This window comes from Cynocephalus volans, chromosome 6, assembly GCF_027409185.1.
Source record: "Cynocephalus volans isolate mCynVol1 chromosome 6, mCynVol1.pri, whole genome shotgun sequence".
NCBI lineage: Eukaryota > Metazoa > Chordata > Mammalia > Dermoptera > Cynocephalidae > Cynocephalus > Cynocephalus volans.
The window spans coordinates 27,996,165-28,016,559 of record NC_084465.1 but is presented as its reverse complement, the minus strand read 5'-3'; the positions used below and the strand labels follow the sequence as shown (position 1 = coordinate 28,016,559).

Sequence of the window (20,395 nt, the reverse complement as noted above, 5' to 3'; positions counted from 1 at the left end):
AAGAGATATACATAATATTTATAACACCAAGAATCAAGGGTTTGGATCCTGCTGCTGCCAAAAGAAAAAAAAAGAGATATAGATAATATAGAAGAATTGAGATGCAAACACTTCTGAATTCCCAAAAGGCTGTGTCCAATTGATTCTTTAGTAATAAGGACTTTACTCTTGCACATTTAGGATCTCTTTTGCCAGAATAGATCCCTTTTTTAGTTGAGCAGGTTTATTCTTTTATTCAACAAGTACTTATTGAATACCTACTGTATGCCAGGAATTGCTCTAAGCACTGAGAATATAACAAGGAACAAAACTGATGAAGTCTCTACGTTCAAGTGGGAAAGGGAGACAATTGCAATGTCAGGTAGCGACAACTTTTGTGAAGAGAAATAAAACTGGCCAAGGGGATAGTGAGTGGTGCAAGTGTTGATTTTGATCAGGTTGCCAGGGAAGGCACCCTGTGTTCCTAAGACGCACCATCCATTTTAACTCTCATAGTCACCTGGTTACAGAGGGGATCAGGTCTGGTGCCATGCGTAGGAAGGACTTCATAGCACAGAGGAGATGAAGAGAGGAAGGGCTAGGAAATTTTAGCTTGAACTCTCAGGGAATTTGCCTTGGGCACAAAGAAAAAATGCTAGTATAAACAAAAACTTCTAGAGCTCAGCCTAGCCCACAGCAGTGATGAATTAGAGTATATTATCTTCCTGTTACATTTTGTTCCCTTTTTCTATTGTTCCTGGCAATTGCTTATTACAAATGTGTCCGGCCAGCTCACCCCTGCCTAGGTGTAGTGGTACCCTGCTCATTTTAAGCAATGGGACTCTGGTGAGCTTTTCTTTCTCTATTGCCAGTAACTGCAGATTACAGGATAAACAGTCTTACCTATACATCATATTAATTGGACTTTAGTCAGGAAGTTGAGTCCTCTGTTAAGTGGGTGAGATATGGTGATAAGCATTCTTTGTGGCTTAGGATCCTGAGAAGCCCAGAAACCTGTTGCTAATGACCTTTGAGCAATAAGTAACCATGGTGTATCTGCTACAGCTCATTGTTAACAGGTGTGACTCTCCCAGTGCTATATTATTTGGCCTATTTTCTTTGTGGCTTATCCTGCTGAGTCATTCTTTGCATAAATATTATTAATTTCTATATGTATATGTTGTATCATTTTCAACAATATTTTCCTTAATATTGTTCCCTTGGGGAAGATGTTGGAGTAATCAAAGGGCAATTTTTTAGCTGTTCGGGTGCAAGAAAAAAAAAATGTTATAGATACCTGTTTTGGAAAACATAATGGAGCTTCTCTACATGAAGGCCAAACATGCCCATCCAAAAGCTTGTCTTAGACTCATACTCCAGGGCCTTCCAGAAACTGAATTAAACCTTGGGGATAGATGTTCTCTTTTGGCCTGCTGAGTGTGTGTTCTAGCTCTGATTCCCCACTGGCAGTGATGTGGAGTCCTAAGGAGGTTTTTGAGGTAAAGGTGTACCTGCCTAAGGGCTGTCCTATCAGCACTTCCAGGTGTAGTGTCCTAAACATCTTCATGGCTGCCGTGTGCTGCCTCCTACCTTGATGCTTTCTGGTGCTTTCTTAAGCCTTTGTTTTTGTTGTTGGTAGCAATAGGTCTTGTGGAATTTGTCTTTATTTGTTTATTTATCTATCTACCCTGCCAGCTCCCCCTTAAACTGTAGCTCAGTTTCATACCTGCCTATATTTTCTTTTCTGTTTGGATATTGGAGGATTGCTTTGCTCTTTAATTACTTAAAAATAGATGCCAGTTAAATTTCCCTCAGTTACCACATAAATAAAAGAGGAAAGCGTGAACAAGTGGAAGACTTTCGAAAGTGAAAAAGCTATTCAATTTAAATGGATGTCGTATATGACCTTGTCTGCCTGAATCACAAATTATTCAGCTAAGATTGCCATTTTTTGTGTGCTATCTGTAACAGAGAAATGTTGTCTTTCCCCCCTTCTAACCTTCCCTTTTTTCCATCACAGTGTTGTGTGTGTGTGTGTGTGTGTGTGTGTGTGTGTGTGTGTGTGTGTGTGTGTGTGTGTGTGTGTGTGTGTGTGTGTGTGTGTGTGTGGTGAGTGTCCTCATGCCATGTAAGTGGGATGTATGGGTTTTCTGCATCCTGAATCGTGCTGGCGATTTTAATGTCTTTAGGACGGGTAGGCATGCGGGGCCAGACAGGAAAACAGCTTATAGCCTGATGAAAAATAAACACCTGGAATAAAGGCAATGTAATATACACATATATAATGGTTTCATAAAGGTTTCTTAATCTTTTTTTAATATTTAACTGAGTTCCCCACTGCCCCAGATTGATCCCCCTCTTTGTTGCAGGTTATGACAATTGGAGGTTTTTGTTGAGCTGACAGTGTGCACAAAATGCTGCCAAAATAATTTACTATAAACTGGTATTGCATAATATCTCTCACCACCCTCCTCTCCACTCCAATACACATCCTTGAAGAAACAAAATAAACAGGCATAAGCACACACTTTATGTCCTAGACACAATCAAGAAATGTGCTTGATGGAAGAGGTTATATCATGATGTGTGAGGCAAATAACCTGTAATTTTGTTCTACGGTTAACTGCCTTGACTTTAAATAGTTGAGTTTCCACCCATTCTCCATGTCTCTTCTCTTACGTTTTCAAAAATGATCTCATAGGTAAGTAAGCATTCAGAGTACTTGAAAATGCTTTTGGATGGAAATTTAGCAAGTGCAAGACCTGCTTGGCTGACTGCGTACGGTGGGAAGTAAGTAATCCAAGCACAGCGGTGGAAGTGGACAGCCCACTGTAGCAGGTGACACACTGGCCTCTGCTGTGGCCAAACAAACAGGCCTTTTTGTTTGTTTGTTGATACAGATGATTTCTGACATTTGTGTTTTCCATGAGATGGACAGAGCATCTGCGTGTATGCCAGCTGAATGAACCCCTATTTTCTAGGGCCCATCTGCATCTTCTGCACCTATTTTCAGGGTAACCGCTAAGGTACTTACCAATAAGCTGGTAACTTAGATCCTGAAGAAGTTACTAATTTCCTTTATTCTAATTTTTCAAGGTATAGGAAGTGGGCTGTACCAATTACCAGCCATTATTGTCATTTCTGTAATAAATCTGGTTTCTTTTCAGGCCAGGATGAAGTTGACTGACTTGGGACTAGATCTGATTTGATTTGGAGGGTGGTTCTGTAGTGACTGCTTCACTTCCTACATGCATGTTTTCATTATTAGTAGGTTTTGGTTTTCCCTGATCCTGTCTCAACTCCCTCCCTCACCAGTGTAGAAAAAGTTGGAATGTGCGTGTCAGTAGAATATAAGGCTGTTTTTTATCTTATGTTTATTATTGTTTTTGCTGTAGCCTGCTCTGTAATAAATACAATCTCCTGCAGATAACAGAGTGTAAAACAGGCAATAAAATGGGGCTGGTGCATGGCTTACTGTTGTTCTGGTAGATCAGACAAATCAGTTACGGTTCCGACATGCAAGAGAGCTCCCCACTCCTCAAGTTGCAGCCAGCACTGCAGTGCCGATTTTTCCTCTCCCTCCACGCCGCCTGCCTCTTCCACTTGTACGTAAGTAGTGCTCCATGAGTCCTAGTGTATAGTTTCTTCTCTTCCCTATCCTCTCTGTTCTTTCCTCTGTGGAGTTATGATTGTTTGTTTGCTAAGGGCAGAAGAGGACATCTAAAAAGTCCCAGGATAGGATAGATGATCAAAGTGGGGTCTGTAATGTATTTTTGATATTATGCAGTCCTGACAACAGCTCATCTGTTGATTTCATTATTATTTCTTACTCTACTCATCCCTGGGTCTTTTTTTCTCTTCACTGCTGCTGTGTTCACTTGGGACAGTTGTTAGTTTGTAAGTTGGTTTCTTGCTCATGTTACATACTAACTTTTTTATAGCCTCCTCTCTCAATGACGATTTTGTTGGAGATGCACACTATTACTGATAAAGATATGCTGAAGCCATAGTCTGGAGTGATTTATCAACTAGCTTTGAGGGAGGCAGGGACAGGGGGTCAGACTTCTCAAAACCCGTTACTCAAGAAATGAAGTGAAATAAAGATTTACAGAGTTGGCCAGTGAGATTGTAACTTGCAATATAAAGGGTTGAAGTGTTCCTTTAAGATAGACAGAGAGATAGATAAAGATAGGTTAGATAAATAGGGTAGGATTTTCTCTGGCATCTCCTCCTGGCCTCTTCCTTCAGTTTCTGGGTTTTCCTTGCCTTCTTAACTTCAATAGCACTGTCCTGCTTTCCTCAAGATATCTGAAGCAGTCCACCTTTCTATGAGAGGCTTGGGGACCTTGAGAAGAATCACCTTTCCTTAGCTCCTCATGGAGTTGAGCCTCGATGGAAGAGTAAAAATAATAATAATGATAATATTCTTTTTGGCTAAAGAAAATTTAAAAGGGAAAAAAAATGGTTTACGTACTAAATCTGAAGAAGGTAAAAGTAGCAAAATTACCCAGGGGTTTCATAAGTGAGGTCTGTGTTGAATTGTAGTTTCCCTTATGTCTTCCAGCCCACTCAGTTTAGATCTTCTGCCTATTCTCATGGGATTCTAAAGTTCCTTTCTACTACCTTTCTGTTCTTTCTAATCTCTGGAATGTAATGGCACAAATGCTCCTTCTTCAAGTTTTGTTTTTGTTTTTGTTTTTAAATAGCCCTTCCCTCTCTTCTCCCTTAGCCCCCCATCATGTTCTGATGTCTCTTTTGTGCCAGCTGCAGTCTAAGTTACTGTTCACATGGCACAAGGTCAAAGCCTATGGCTCTGTCTAGTGGATTCCTGTAACCTGGAGGGGTTTTCTAAGACCGCCTTCACTGAGGTGCTCTGCCTTTGCTGCCCTAGGAAAATCCCAAAGGAACTCTGAAAGAGCCAGCTCACTGTCGGCCGAACCTGCTCTCTGGAGCAAGTTCTATGTGCTCTGTAAGTATGTTGGCCCCTTACCGGGGAAGCCATTGTTGGTGGGAGTGTTTGGTTTCTTGGTGGCTTTCTCACATCTCTGCTGCATTCAGTACTCAAGTTATTGCTAACTTAGGAGAAAGTATTGCTGTCTCTAGTCCCTTCTTCCTCTTCCCTCAACCACATTTTCCTGAACTCCAGTTGGATAGCAATAAGCAGGGAATCACTTGGATTTTCACTGTACGGAAACATGCACTGAAGTTGTGAGGTCCCCATTGACCTCTGTCGCCAGAGTGGCAGCTACCTTAGAAATTCCTCCCAGACTGTCAAGAGGGTTGAGACTCTTACTTTTTCTTTCTTTTCTCATCACCTTTTCTGAAACCCCTCACTGCAAAAGGGTTGAATGTTATTTAAGAAGACCTTGACTGGGGCTGGCCCCGTGGCTCACTCTGGAGAGTGTGGCGCTGGTAGCGCTGAGGCCACGGGTTCGGATCCTATATAGGGATGGCGGGTGCACTCACTGGTTGAGCGTGGTGCAGACCACACCGTGCCAAGGGTTGCGATTCCCTTACCGGTCCAAAAAAAAAAGAAGGCCTTGACTGTGCCAGAGAGTTCACGTCAACCAGTTGCCCTCACGCTTACAGTGGAGAGTATTGCATTATTGGATTTTTGTCCATAGTTCCTTTCAGCCACATGAGTCCTGTGTGGCCAGTTCTTGTTTTGTTGTTGTTGTTGTTTTAAAAAGGTGACCACTAAGGGGAATCTTAACCCTTGACTTGGTGTTGTCAGCACACGTTCTCCAAAGTGAGCTAACCGGCCATCCCTATATAGGGATCTGAACCCGTGGCCTTGGTGTTATCAGCACCACACTCTCCCAAGTGAGCCACGGGCCAGCCCTTTGTTTTGTTTTTTTGAAGCTCTCCTGTTCACATGCCCCAGAACTGCAGAGACAGACTTCTCTTCTGAATAAATCTGAATGCATGTGTGATGTCCATAGGAATTTTTCCGAGATTGCACTTAGTATTTACTGCAGTTAGTGATGGTTGTGTTTAAGAACCTCCCTTTACAGATTTTTATCCGGGCTGGTCAGTGGGCCCACTTGGTAAGAGTATGGTGCTGATAATACTAAGGTCAAGGGTTTGGATCCCCTTACTGGCCAGCTGCCAAATAAAAGACCTATATATTTTAATCTACTTTTTGACTGAGTTGTGTTCCTTTTGTGTTCTTTGAGCACTGTAGGGCACCAAATTTAGGACATGATCTCTTACGTCTTTTATTCAATTGGGAGTATCAGGGTAAATTGTTCAAGACTTTGAAAAGGGCAAGAAAATTACTGGGTATCCTTCTGATGGACTGCTGGGTTCTGCCTAGTAAACCCTTTTGGGTTATGCGATTCCATAGGGGTTCTGCTCCTTTGTTTTCAGCTGGGCTATTTTGCACCTTTGTAGCGATGTAGAAATGGGGTCCTGTAGAGATACAGTTGATTTCTACCCTATAAGAAATGATTTCAAACTGAACATTTTATTTTTAGTTTGAGTCTACATTTTTACGTCTTCAGCAAATTTACTTAAGCATTTCTAGTAAACTATACAAGAGTACTTCAAAAAGTTCATGGAAAAATAGAATTGAAAGATATATGAATCTTTCCATGAACTTTTGAACACCCCTCATATGTTTGTTCTTCAATTTCCATTGACTGTTTCTGTTTCCCTCATTAATTAGTGAGTTAAAATAAAAATTTTCTCATATGTTCAATGTATATTTGTATAAGAGTCATGATTTTTACCTTTTTGAAAATTATCTTTCAACAGAGGAAGCAACTGCAGAAGCAAGAGAAATTATAAAGCCATGTATAACAGTGGACAATAAAAGATCACAGAATTATGTGCTTTGAAATTCTTTGTTTTATTGCCTCCTGTATAACGGAAAACGTGAAGGGTAATTTGGTTGTGAAAGTTCTAAAAAAAAGAAGAAAAAGTTGTAAAGTGAATATGTCTCTTTCATCTGCAGCATGTCTGATTCCAAGCCTGTGCCTTACTTGGTTTACCATTTTGTTTTGGAAAATTCAGGCACCCTAACAGATAACCTGGAAATGGGGAGCTTGGACATTGAAGGCAGGGGCTTTGGTGGGCATGTCCCAGCTCTGCAGTTCAACACCTTTCTAAGGATAGGTTTGATTGGGCAGCTTGCTCAAGGGTGGTGCACTAACAGAGACAGGGCTTCTTGGTTTGTTGTTTCTTACAACAAAAACATCTTCTTCCCAAAATAATCAGTAAGCTTGATATGTCACTGCCATGAATTCTGTTATCAGGAAGTTTTCTGCAACAAGTTTTTCTAGTTCCCCTTCTGATTCTTTGTTTACTTATGTCTTCACACACAGGAATGCATGCAAATTAGATCCTTCACAACAGGGTCCTAGCTTTTATTTAAATGTACTGAGCTATCACGATTTTTGCCTTTCTTCCTCCATTCAAAGAAAGGAGAAAGGAAATTGAGGGAGTCCGGGAGCATTTTCATTTTCATTTTTTCCAAATATAGTAACATTCTGCTATAGCTGGTTCATGCTCTTCTGTTCTTTTTTCCATTCTCTGAGTGCATGTGCATATTGCTCTATGATTCTATTTCATGGGTCCAAATTGGTTAAATGAGTCCACTACAGGCTTGGCTAAATGAATGCAAGGGTATTTTGAAGGCAGTAAATAAAATTCCTGATTCCCAGGTTGAGGTGTGTGATTGGGTTGCCTGATCAACCATGGCTGCTGAGTGATGTGATAAGACTGGAAATATTTCCGCACAGCCACAGCTTCACTCTACACTTCACCATCATAACACTACTTAGCCCTGGATTGAACTCATTGTGTCCTGTGGCTATTGCTTATGTAAACATCTCAAAATAAGTCATTTTACTAACATAGACATTCTGCTTACTTGTATTTTAAGTCTTTATTTAGCATGCTTCCAACATATTCCCTACAGAATATGTCATACAAAATTTCAGACACTACTTGGAGTGTCAACATCTAAGTCAATATTCTTGAATTAGAGCTCAGGGTTGCTTTGTAATGCCCTAGTAGTTTTCTGCATCAGTTCTTCAGGAAGTAGTGTGCTCAGGAAGAAATTGTAGAATTCCTAAAACAATATCGGATTTGGGAGGTGCCTGAGAATATAAGCTATTACCAAGTTTTCTAATTTGGAAGAACACCTATGTTCTATTGATTGTGCATTACTGCATCATGCCTAGATACTTCACCCACAGTAGAGCCTATTTATTTTCTTTTATATCTTATTCATCTGTTCCACTATTTAAGGTTCTCAGTCAACTGCTCTGAGTCCACTGTTAATCACTTACTGAGTGGCATTTCTTTTTTGGAATGCTGTACTGGAGCATACCCCCACCCCAGGCATGGCAGTGGTGGGCGGGGTCATGCCCTCCATTGCCTTCAGTGCATGTCTTCTCTTCTAGACCATTTCCCCATTTTATCCCTACTGCCTTCTGGTCATGCCTTTCTTCAGTATTTGTGTAATTATATTACCATGATTTTGTACTTGTTGATAATTGGTAACTTCTCAAGTTGTTTAATACATGTGCAGTGGTTCTTAACTCCTAAGAAACAGGGATCTTTTGTCTCTCTCTCTCCTTTTGTAAATGCGGGATGTTAAAGAGATTGAAACCTGAACCTTGGTGTTGCATCCGTGTACAACATTTCTAGACTATAGCAGCAGTGTGGGATCATGATTATTAGCATGGGCTCTACATCAGATAGCTGGAGTTCAAGTTGTGGCTCTGTTGCTTATTATTTAGTCACCTTGAGGAAGTTTTCTAACCTTTCTGTGCCTCGGTTTTCCCATCAGTGAAATGGGTATAATAGTGGCACTTAGCTCATTGCGTTGTGGTATGGCTGAATGAAATAGTGTAGTTAAACCATTCAGAACAGTTGACGTAATAAGAGCTCAACAGAGCACCACAAAGTGGTGTTGATTATTATTAAATTGCCTAGCATTCTGCCTACCACGCAGAAAGTCCTCTGTAAATGGTAACTGTCATCATCATCATCATCATCATCAGTAGTACAGTTGGCACTCTGTATCTGTGGGTCCTGCGTCTACAGATTCAACCAACCACAGGTCAAAAATATTTGAAAAAAAAAACAATAAAAAATAGTACAAATAAAAACAATAAATATAACAATTATTTACATAGCATTTACATTGTATTAAGTATTATAAGTAATCTAGGTACAATTTAAAGTATACATGATGTATTGGATTGAATTATGTCCCTCCAAAACTCTGAGGCTCAAATTGAGTTTTACATATTAGAAACTCAGCCCCCACTGTGACTGTTAAGAGGGTGGGAAATCCTATTATGGTAATTGAAAGGTGGAGCCTTGAAGAGGTGATTCGATTATAGGACAGTGCAGTAGTGAATAGATTAAAAATGGTGGTCAGGGGCATGGTTCTGAGGGCTTTAAAAGAAGAGGAGAGTCTCTCTCTCTCTCTCTCTTGCTCTCGCTCTCTGTGCTTCCACCATCTTACAACATGAGACCTCTGGGTCACTGTCACCACCACCAGAAGGACTTTGGACTCCGTAGCCTGAGAAACTGTAAGCAATAAATGTCATTTTTCTTTATAAATTACCCAGTCTCAGGTGTTCTGTTACAGCAACACAAAAAGGACTAATATACACGAGAACGTGAGGTTATATGCAAATACCATGACATTTTCTATCAGAGACTTGAGCATCCATGCATTTTGGTGTCTGAGAGGGTCCTGAGGACTGTATTTATATTCTAATCCAATTTAAGTTCCAAATCATACTGTTCCCTCTCCTGAGTTCTTTTACCACCTCTTTTCTCACTTGACATTTAACATATGCCATCTCTGCTTGCTTTTAGATGCATTCCTCATGTTGAATCAGTGAATGAATGATCAAATAAGTATTTATTTAGAGGTTTTTATATGTCAGACACAATGATGGGTATTGAGGATTTAATATTAGAATAGATATAGTCTTTATGGGGCATACACAATTCATTATATAATTACGATTGTAATGGAAATACAGAATCCTGTGAGAGGATATACTGATGACCACATCTTATTCTAGGTAGTCTGAGAAAGTCTTCTAAGTGATTTTCAAAAGGGGTCCAAAGAAGGACTTAGCAGAATATATTGTTCAGGACTGAAGGATAAAACTATAGGAAGGTCCTGAGATAGGATGGAAGGCCAGTATTGCTGTAATGTGAGGATAGAAATGGGAGATAAGACAATGAATGTTTAAATCATTTGGACTTATTCTGTCTGAAGAACAATGAGAAATCTTTGAAATGGAAGTAGAATAATTAGGTCAGTATGTGTGTGTATATATGTATATATATCCCCCACCTGGCTTTTATGTGGAGATAGACTTGAGACAAGTACGGCTACAGGACAGGGGTAGGGAGGAATTTGCAGTGTACTACATGATGGCTGAATAGTGACTGGAACTAGGGTTGTGACAGTGCAGATGGAAAGGTAAATTTGAGATATAGTTTGGTAGATGAACTGGCAGAATTGGGTAATTGACTGGATCAGGGATCAAGAAAGGAAGTGAAATCAGGTGTCTTATGTGAGCGTTCTGAATGTCTGACACAAATAACTGGTTGATTGTGGGCTTCTTTTCTGATAAGGTAAACACTGGCAGAATAAATTTAGAAGGAAAATTAGTAATTTCTGAACATGTTAAAATTGAGGCACCCACAAGCCATTCATATGAGCCATTCAAATTATCTGTAGCTTAGGAAATGGCCTGGGCTTCATGCATGAATTTAGGACTGTTGGACACATAGATGTGAATGTACAAAATTGCCCAGAGAATATTGAGAGAAGAGTCCCTAGGCCCAAGCCCTTTAACTCCAGAATCTAAAGATCATGTATGGATGAGAAGTCACTGACCAAAGAAATTTAAAACATTGCTGCCCAAACTGTCAGAAGAAAATCAGGCAAGTGACCTTTGAGCAGTTTTTGTGGGATGAAGGAAAGCTGGGGGTGGGGTATGGGGGGCGGGGGGCAGGGTGCTGTTGAAAGCTAAATGTCTTCCCTACCGGATTATCAGCAGGAACTGTGTCTTACATCTCTAGACCTACAGTTATTGGGAGTTTCCTAATAAGTAAATGAATAAATGTCCATAATGATGGTGTCCGTGTAGTATTGAATGAATGAGAAATCTTGAGAGCATCCATAGTTACATATGCACTAATGGAAAAGTAAATGACAGTAAATGATGTGAGATCCATGTGAACCAACAAACTTCTTCTGTTAGCTTGACCGGAACTCTTTGGTCTCAATCCTCTGTCATCGCTCGTGTACTCTAGAGTATGTGGGTTTCCACTGATAGACTAGATCCTTAGAGTCTCAATTCTGAAACCCCAATGATATACAATAACCACATGTGGTTATATCATACTAGAATTGTAAAGCTACTAGGTGGGGGTAGGGTTAATTCTATATTTTGCATCAGGAAGAATTAGAGTACCTACCCAAGTACACCCAAAACACTACATTTCTAACTACATTATAGATATTTTTTGTAAGATTATTTTCGTTATTGTTTAAGCCTATTATCACATATTTTTCACGCATACTTCGAGTTCTGATTAGACTTTATTAAATCTATTGCTGAACCTGACTGTGGCTTTTTCCAACATGCTGCTGTCTTTACTAGGAATACATTCTTACATCATGCTTATGTGTGATTTTTGTTTGTTTCCTAGCTATTGTTCACACTTTTTTTGGCTGTGAGTCATGGTTATCTACATTAAACTTTTATTCCTTAGGAAAAGGGCTACTTAGTTTGATGTCATCAGCACCATAAAGCACTGTACTTAAATCTATTTTTGATAGAATCATGGAGCAAACTTCACATACAAATTCAGGGATGTTTTCCACATCAGTTTACAGACTTCATTACAACGTTGATAATATTTATTTGTCTCCAAATATATAGTTCACTTATGAAGAACTAATTCACTGTAGAGAATGAGAAATGCTTGCTCTGAAGAACTGGGGGGACAGTTATCTGACCTAAGTAATTCATATTTGGGCAAAGCTGAATCAGCCTTGAATGTTAACATATTTTCTTCTTTTAAAAGCAAAACTTAACACTTTTTTTACATACATTTTCTGTCAAGATTTTTGCTTTTAAATGAATCAAGTGTAAGTAAGCAAAAAGAAAAAAAGAAAAATCATCTGTACTACTACCACCAGAAATTTTTCTAATGCTAATACATCTAATCACCAGAATGTAGGGTATTTTGTTTTTTTTTGTTGTTTTTTTTTTTCTTTTTCCTTTTTTTTTTTTTAAGGGTTGTAACTTCTTTTCGGGACAGTCACCTTCTATGTTTTTTCTATGTTTTATTCTTAATTATACAATCAGTACCCAGGACAGTGTCTGGCACATAGCAGGTGCTTAGCAAATATTGCTGGATGAATGAATGCTATAGATTGCTGTACTATAATTGATTTAACCAGCCTTCTGTTGTTGGATATTGGAGTTATCTGAATTGTTTTTTCCTATCATAAACAATATCAATTCACATTCCGTAATTATTTTCTTCAAACAATTCCTAGGCATATATTTTTTATAGCCTAAATATAGCACATTTTTTTAACAACATCATTCTACAAATCTATTGAGTAATATGGTTGGTTTTTTTTTTTTTAAAAAGATGACCGGTAAGGGGATCTTAACCCTTGATTTGGTGTTGCCAGCACCACGCTCTCCCAAGTGAGGTAACCGGCCATCCCTGTACAGGGATCCGAACCTGTGGCCTTGGTGTTATCAGCACCACACTCTCCCAAGTAAGCCACGGACCGGCCCCAAATGATTGTTTTTAATTTGGTGCATTAATTGTTCTTGAAAACACTGACCAATTGTGTAATTATCTATTTCAACTAACTCTTTAAAAATGTAAGGTTTTTAAAATACTGATTAGACATATGTAATAAAAAAGCTTTCATTTAAGGTTTATTGGACCTACTACACTGGTATGTCTGCTGGCAAAAATGAATGTTCTAAATACTTTTAGGGGGTGTTGAAACTATTTTAGTCATCTGACTTTTATTAACATTTATTTTGAATTTTTAAAAAGCTCATGTCGTAGGGTACTTGTTGACGTTTATTTCCTCTGTTCTCTTCTGAAACTGCGTTCTTGTCTGGAGTGGGACAGAGTTTTACCATTACATCAATTTCCTTACTCCTGAGTTTTTGATTTGCCCATGAAATGAAAACTTGCACATCATCAGAGTAGCTTTTAAATTCTTTACTCTGCACATTTTTAATTATGTCTCAAGCTATTTTCTGGTTCTATAATAAATTCTTACCTCTTGCCTATAGAGAGTTGAGAAGTGATAAAAATTAATCTAAAACTTTTAAAAGTTGTTTTAAATCTTAGCGTTGTAATTGATATCCAGAGTTATAGACTCTGGCTAATGTGCTTTATCCCATATTCTCAATGCCACATACCATGAAGAAGCTATGTTTTTAGGCCAGACTTATGTCTCAATTTTGAAAATGTTTATTGTGATATTCCAATAAAAATCCATTATCACAAACAAAAATAAGAAAGAAGGCTTATTATCACTTGATTCTTAGAAAAGTAACAGCAGAGTTGTTAAAAGTCTAAATGGCCTTTTTCTTTCTTTTTTTTTTTTTTAAAGATGACTGGTAAGGGGATCTTAACCCTTAGCTTGGTGTTGTCAGCACCACGCTCAGCCAGTGAGCTAACCAGCCATCCCTGTATAGGATCCGAACCTGCGGCCCTGGTATTATCAGCACCACACTCTCCCAAGTGAGCCACGGGCTGGCCTTAAATGGCCTTTTTCTGATATCCCCGATTGGGTTGTTTTTATCTTTACCAGTTCTAAGTAGAAATGCTGCTTTTAACTATTTTCCTATATATTTAGTGGTTTCTTTGATACAAATTGGAATGTTTACAATTTGAAAGAAGTACATAATTTTAGTGAATGTTTAACCTGAAAATAATTGGGAGGTATACCCCCCTTCAGTATGTTAGGTTCCCCTATAAACGTTTTTTTCTGCCTTTATTTTTGAGTAGGTACAATTAGGTTTCATAACAAAATAAAATTTTCTTTACATCATAGCTGAAGTATTTAGTGGTATCAATTTTGTGTATTGCTATGCTGATGAATAATTAAAGGAATTTATCTCTTGTTTCAAAGTACTCATGAGTAGGATAGTCCTTCTCTTGAATAAAACTACAAAAGCAATTCTGTGTTTATTTACCTGACCTCAGAGAGATAAGACATTTTCTCCATGAAATAAGAACAGGATTTTTTTTTTTAAAGGAAAAGGAAGTAAACCAAGAAAGCAGAATGCATGGATTCAGGACAGGGATGTAAATGGAATTTTTAGGGTCTTGGTGAAAGAAAGCCTAGCATCCCATCATGCAGAGGTCAGCAGGAGGACTGGACAGCTCCCGGGAGGAAACTCTAATTAGAGAGGTGTTATTTACAAAGTCATAATGTTATAAACACTGAGTGTCAATTTCACCAAAAATTGTAATAATAATCTGTTGAGAAGTTAGAGTGTGGAAAAATGGGAAAAGGGACAGTTCGGGATGAAGTAGGGGAAAGAAAAGGTGGGATTTATTTGTGGGAACTTTTCTGGATACCATAAATATGAGCCATAAATTTCGGATAGTTGTGTGTATTATTGGTAGGCTTGAGGAGGTACGTTGCTTAGCACCTTTGGCACTGCCTTGATGGCTACATTTCATCCAAGTTAGAGAAAGAGGATTGAGGAGAGTAAGAAAGCAAGTTTATACAGGAGTACTTCAAAAAGTTCATGGAAATATTGAGTTAAAAAATAATAATACAGAGGGCTGGCCAGTTGGCTCAGTTGGGTGATAACAACAAGGTTAAGTGTTTGGATCCCCTTACCGACCAGCCACCAAAAAAGAAAAAAGATAATATAGACCCATCATATAGTTGCTACCTTATTCTAACTAAGTATATATGTACTTTCACCCTTTTTATGAGGCACAGATATACCATCATCTGCGCTTTCTGTGCCTAACTTATGCTACAAACAGCAGTCTTTCTTATAGAATAAGGCAAGGGCATTGTATTTCCTGTTGATGATAAAATGCAGATTTTACCAGTAGAAGACAATGACTTCATTTCTAAAGGTTAAATTGAATGTTTTTCATAGCATAATTACAGCTGGTTAAATTTGGGAAACTGAAAGTCATTCAGTAAGTGAACAATCTCTGAGCCTGTGTAGACTTTTCATTTGATTGAGAATTGGATATTATTTTATTCACGTTAAGCCATATCACTTGATTTTGTTTCCGAGTAGAAAAGAAATGTCAATAGGCATATGTACTTAATAGAATTTTTCTTTATTTGAACAAAACATGTTCAAATAATGCTATATGGCCAGTTAAAGATGACCTCATGCTCCTGGTGCTTTCTTTTAACCATTCCCTAAGAATTGAGACTTTTTTATGCTGCTTTTGGTACACCAATAAGATTTCTTTTTTCTGTGCTTTTCTAACCTGAAACATCTAAACTGTTTTCTACTTAAATTTTTTAAAGTAGTTTAGTACATTGGATAGCTAATTATATTAAAGTAATTGATCTGAAACATAATTTCTGAGTGGTTAATTTGAACTTGTTATTCTTCCTGAGCTACTTACAAACTAGTTCACTGGGGGAAAAAGTTTTCTTGAGTTAAAATGTTGCATATCCTATACCCAGGTCATTTTGTTGTCATTTATTTTTTAAATTAAGGTTTAGTTCATATACAGTAAATGTATCATTTTAGCATATAATTTTATGAGTTTTGACATGTACATTTGAGAAACATGTACACACACATATGACCATCACCACAGTCAAGGTAATAGAACCGTTTCATCATCCCGAAAGGATTCTTCTGTCCCCCTTGACTCATTCCCTTATCCCTGGCAACCATTGATCTGTTTTCTGTCCCTGAAGTTTAACCTTTGCAAGAATGTCATATAAATGTATTCATATATTTGAGCTTCATCCATTTTGTTCCTGTATCATTTCTAGTGCAGAGTAGTATTCCACTGTGTGAAGTACCACAGTTTGTTTATCTAGTTGAATATATAGGTTATTCTCAGTTTTGAGTGGTTATGAAGGAAGTCCAGGCCATGTTCTGGGAGTCCCTAATCTGTTCCTGTAACGTGACTTTCTTTTAATTGGGCTGTTATGATTGTCAGTCGGAATGCTGTTTTGCAGATTTTCATTCTAAAAACAAGGATGTGCCTTCTCTTCTTAGCATTTGCCAAGTCCTGCTTTATTTTCTCAGTACTGTACATTGTGGAAAGGAAATAGATGGTGGGCAGGAGCAAGCCAAATAAAAACATTTATAGATGCCTGTCCTTTGTACGGCTCATGAGAGCAGGCAGATGCTTAAGGTTGTAGAAGACTTAGTTCCCTTCAAGTTGATTGCGGAGTCATTTTTTGCCTCCATGTTGGGAGATGAAGCTGCAACTTGCACTAGCATGCCCTGCTGCTTTTTCCTTCCAACGCAATGAGCATACCATCCCTGCTCCTTCTGCCCTTTGGAATGACCTTATCTCAAAAGTCCCTTTTTGGAAACTTTACTTAGCCAGGCTGTCCTCCCTTAATAATTGGTAAAGGAGTAGAGTCAGGAAAGAAAAAGGTTGTGCTGTCTGTGGAGGACACCACAGATTAGAATGCCAGCCTCCCAAGCTCAGGGCTAACTTCCAGCTTAGTGCTCCTGCAGATGTCCTCTTGACTCGTGCTCCCAGGAGTGGAGCCCAGAGCCTGGACTGTGGTTTCTGCCACACTCTGACATGTTGGAGGCTTGAGCAAGGCACTGTGCCAACTACGCGAACAGTGTGAGAAATGGTAAACCGCAGGCAACACTTAATGAAAGATTATTGATGGCCTAGCTTCAGTACCTTTTTTTTGGTTGCAGGTTTTTTTGCTTTTTGTTTTTAGTCAGGATGTTTTTCTCCAGGGTTCTTTCCTGTGTTCACTTCGTTTCTGTTAAGCATGCAACTCACTGAAGTTTATGTCCGCCCCAAACACCCCTCATACACACTTCACCATGAAATACTGATAACCAGCCAGGGAAGGTTGGTTTCAAATTTTTAAGTCCTCTGTGGTAACACAGGAGCTGGAGGACATTCCCAAATATCCTACCCCCCAGGGTCTCATTTATTTCAAGAGATTGTCATGCTGTATAGCTGGCTCCTCACAGAGAATCATAAACTCGTTCTTTGAATTAAAATGTCAGCTGGGGCTGTAGAGCCCGGGATGTGGAAAGGAGGAAGAGTGTGGAGTAATGGATGACTTTTTTGCCTTCCTGGTAGGAGATGTAGTTGTGATTTGTCTTCCACATAGCTGCAGAAGTAATTCTCCTGGTCTGCACAGCCCTGAAAAGATAGATAACTATGACAATGAATGATCACTGTACACCTTGGAATGAGAGAGCACATTTGCTTCAGTATCCATAGTGATTAGTTCTGATCGCCACACTCTTTTATCTTATCTATCTCTTGTTCACAAGGATTTTGCAGCATCCACACTGAGATTGGTTGGACCCAAACAGCTTTGTGTTCTGGAGTCCTTTATCCTCACATTGGCCCTGGTGGAAGCTAATAGTACAGTCAGCTCTCATAGGGAGGAAACATTCTGGGGTGGGCAATAGAGTACATGGTTGTACCTGCAGGAAGTTTCATCAGTGTCGATGGGCTTCTTACAGTTGATTTTCTCAGTGCTGGTAGAGTACCCCTGTGGTAACATAATAAGCTCTGTGTGTATTTGTTTTTTGTTCTTTTTCCTATGATGTTAATCAAAGAGTGATTGTGATGATAACTAATTAGTGAGCTTCATTATTAACAGTTCCCATTTGAGACTTGCACAAGATAATCCTAAGTGGTTAACTAATAGGTTTACTCTATTCACATTTCCCTGTGCTGTTTTGTGTGCTGTGATGTTTGCCTCTCACCAGTCCTTTCTAGTTTCATACCTACTGTGTGGGAATTTTCAGTGGAAAAATCATAGGATCCACTTCGCTAACATCTAGTGCATTCTAACAGCCTAAAACCCTGTTCTCGAACTCATAGAACTTTGATTTCTGTAAATCCTGCCCTTCTAGCATGCAGATGGTCTGCCTAAGTAGTGTTCTCTTGGACAAACTCTGGCCTGTGTGTGCTACATATGAATTCTACTTCGCCTTCTCCCCCACTCTCCCACCCAGTTTCTCCACTCCCCCAAACCTGATAACTCATTGTACTAAATTATTTTAAACATGTATTTATATACACAGCAAGGTACTTTGTAGAGATGAGTTGCAGCTAACTGCCGAAGGGGATTTCATATAGCCACAGACAGATTTACCCACATTTGAGGTTTGGCCTGAGAAGCCAGAAGTAGGGTCAGAGTGGGGGTGTATAATTAATGTGTCTTTACAGCTTTTGCCTTTCTAAGGATCATCCTACCTTTCTTGAGGGTCCTTTAACACCCTTTTCCTCTAAGTTTGAGGTATAGCTATTCATACCCTTTAAAACGAAGTCACCCCAGACACATTTGTTGCATCATTACTTTCTCAATTTCAAGGTGCATTGAGGAGGCAGAAACATTTCTTAAAGAGATGCCGTCCCACAATAGCAGGTTAAATGTAGCTAATGCAACCTTAAATTAGCTTTTCTAAAAGTACAGAAAAAGGGGCCGGCCCGTGGCTCACTCGGTAGAGTGCGGTGTTGATAACACCAAGGCCCCGGGTTCGGATCCCATATATACGGATGGCCGGTTCGCTCACTGGCTGAGCGTGGTGCTGACAACACCAAGTCAAGGGTTAAGATCCCCTTACCGGTCATCTTTTAAAAAAAAATAAAAAATAAAAAAAATATAAAAAAAATAAATAAATAAAAGTACAGAAAAATACTTATGTATGTTTTGTTGTGGAGCACAGGTAATGTAAAAACTACCAGTGCAACAAAAAAAGACTTCTCTGCTCAGAAATACAGTTGCTTTTTGATTATTTACACCAGTGGAGGGGAATATTGGTATAGATAGCAGAAAAACATAGCTAATTTATCTACTTGGATTCTCAAAGTCTTGAGCCAAGGTAGTGCCAGACAACTATGGCAAATAGATTCCCAGACTTTGCATAAATAAGCCATGCCATAGGAAACGTGGGGTTAAGAGTCTCTGCATATAGACATCTCTAAGCAGGAATATTTGATGTTACCTTGAAAAATGGCATTCTGTGTAATAAGTCCCAGTGTTGTTATCTCTTTCAGTCTAAGACCTTTAATCTTTATTTTTTTAAAAAAAAACATTTAGTTGTTAAAAATTTCTAAAGAAATTTTAAACTTCATTAAATCTCAATGAGTCCTCCTTCAGGATTTTTGGAGGAGAATTAAAAGTCATGTTAATGACATCTTTTTTTTTTTTTTTTTTTTTTTAAATTTTGGCCACATGGACTGGAGACATCTTTTCACTTTATCTTTCTTTAGGTTTCACCTGGCATCTTCAACTTCTCAGTTTGGCCCTAAACTTTTCTCTGTTATACTTTGTTCCTCATGAACAGGTTTTCTCTTATTTACCTTTTATTTACTTTTATTAGTCCTAGAAATGTGTAAAGAGACTGAAGCACATTGCTATACCTGCACAGGCTCTTTGGAGGGCAAATTACTTAACCATGTTCAGTCAATTTCATACCTTCAGTCTAATGCTCTCCCAACTGAGGTATTTTGGCCAGCTCTTTGTTCTCTGTTTTATAATGATTTAATCAGAATTTCTCAAATAAATAATTTTCATAACTATAATAGCAGGGAATGATTTATAGCTACATCACATGAGGAAACTAGCCAATCTTCCCTACCTGTCTTTTCATTTAATCCACTTAAACAAATATTAAAGGCCTCAAGAATTTTTATATCGAAAAGGAACATGCCCAGCAAAGAAATACTTGAGATGACAAAGAAAGACACACACCATTCTGTGGCTATAACTGAGATTTGAAAGAACTGACGTCTTTTGATTATTACATTCAATTTAATTGACATTGTAAGAACTTTTCATTCTTAAAATTCTCTCAACTTGGATGAATTGTCCATCTTTTTTCTTAAGGAATAGTCCGTGGGCATGTCATCTTATCCAAGCCTTTGGAACACTTGCTAGAGAAGATGGAGAGTTCCATGTCTTACCTTGTAATTTTGTGTCTGTAAATAAACATGACCAGTTCTGATAGGCTTTTAAAATTTGCTCTCATGCCTTCAATTCTCACAGTTGGCTTTCACTTTTAATCTTTGCATGCCCTTCTATCTTCCTATATGTCATTTCTGGAATAGGGCTGTTGAGTTGTGGGATGAGACTTAGGAGGAATCAGGAACATATACCCATTTTTATTACATGAATAGCAATAAGGTCCCTGTGATTCTCCTTGTTTGTTCTCAGTCTGAGTAG

General features: G+C 38.6%; 1 protein-coding gene across 1 annotated transcript in view; it reads left to right on the top strand.

Moving 5' to 3' along the window:
- SND1 (staphylococcal nuclease and tudor domain containing 1) overlaps nt 1–20,395 on the top strand; it is a 422,567-nt gene that overhangs the window by 249,850 nt on the left and 152,322 nt on the right. The gene's annotated exons all lie outside the window — the stretch shown is intronic.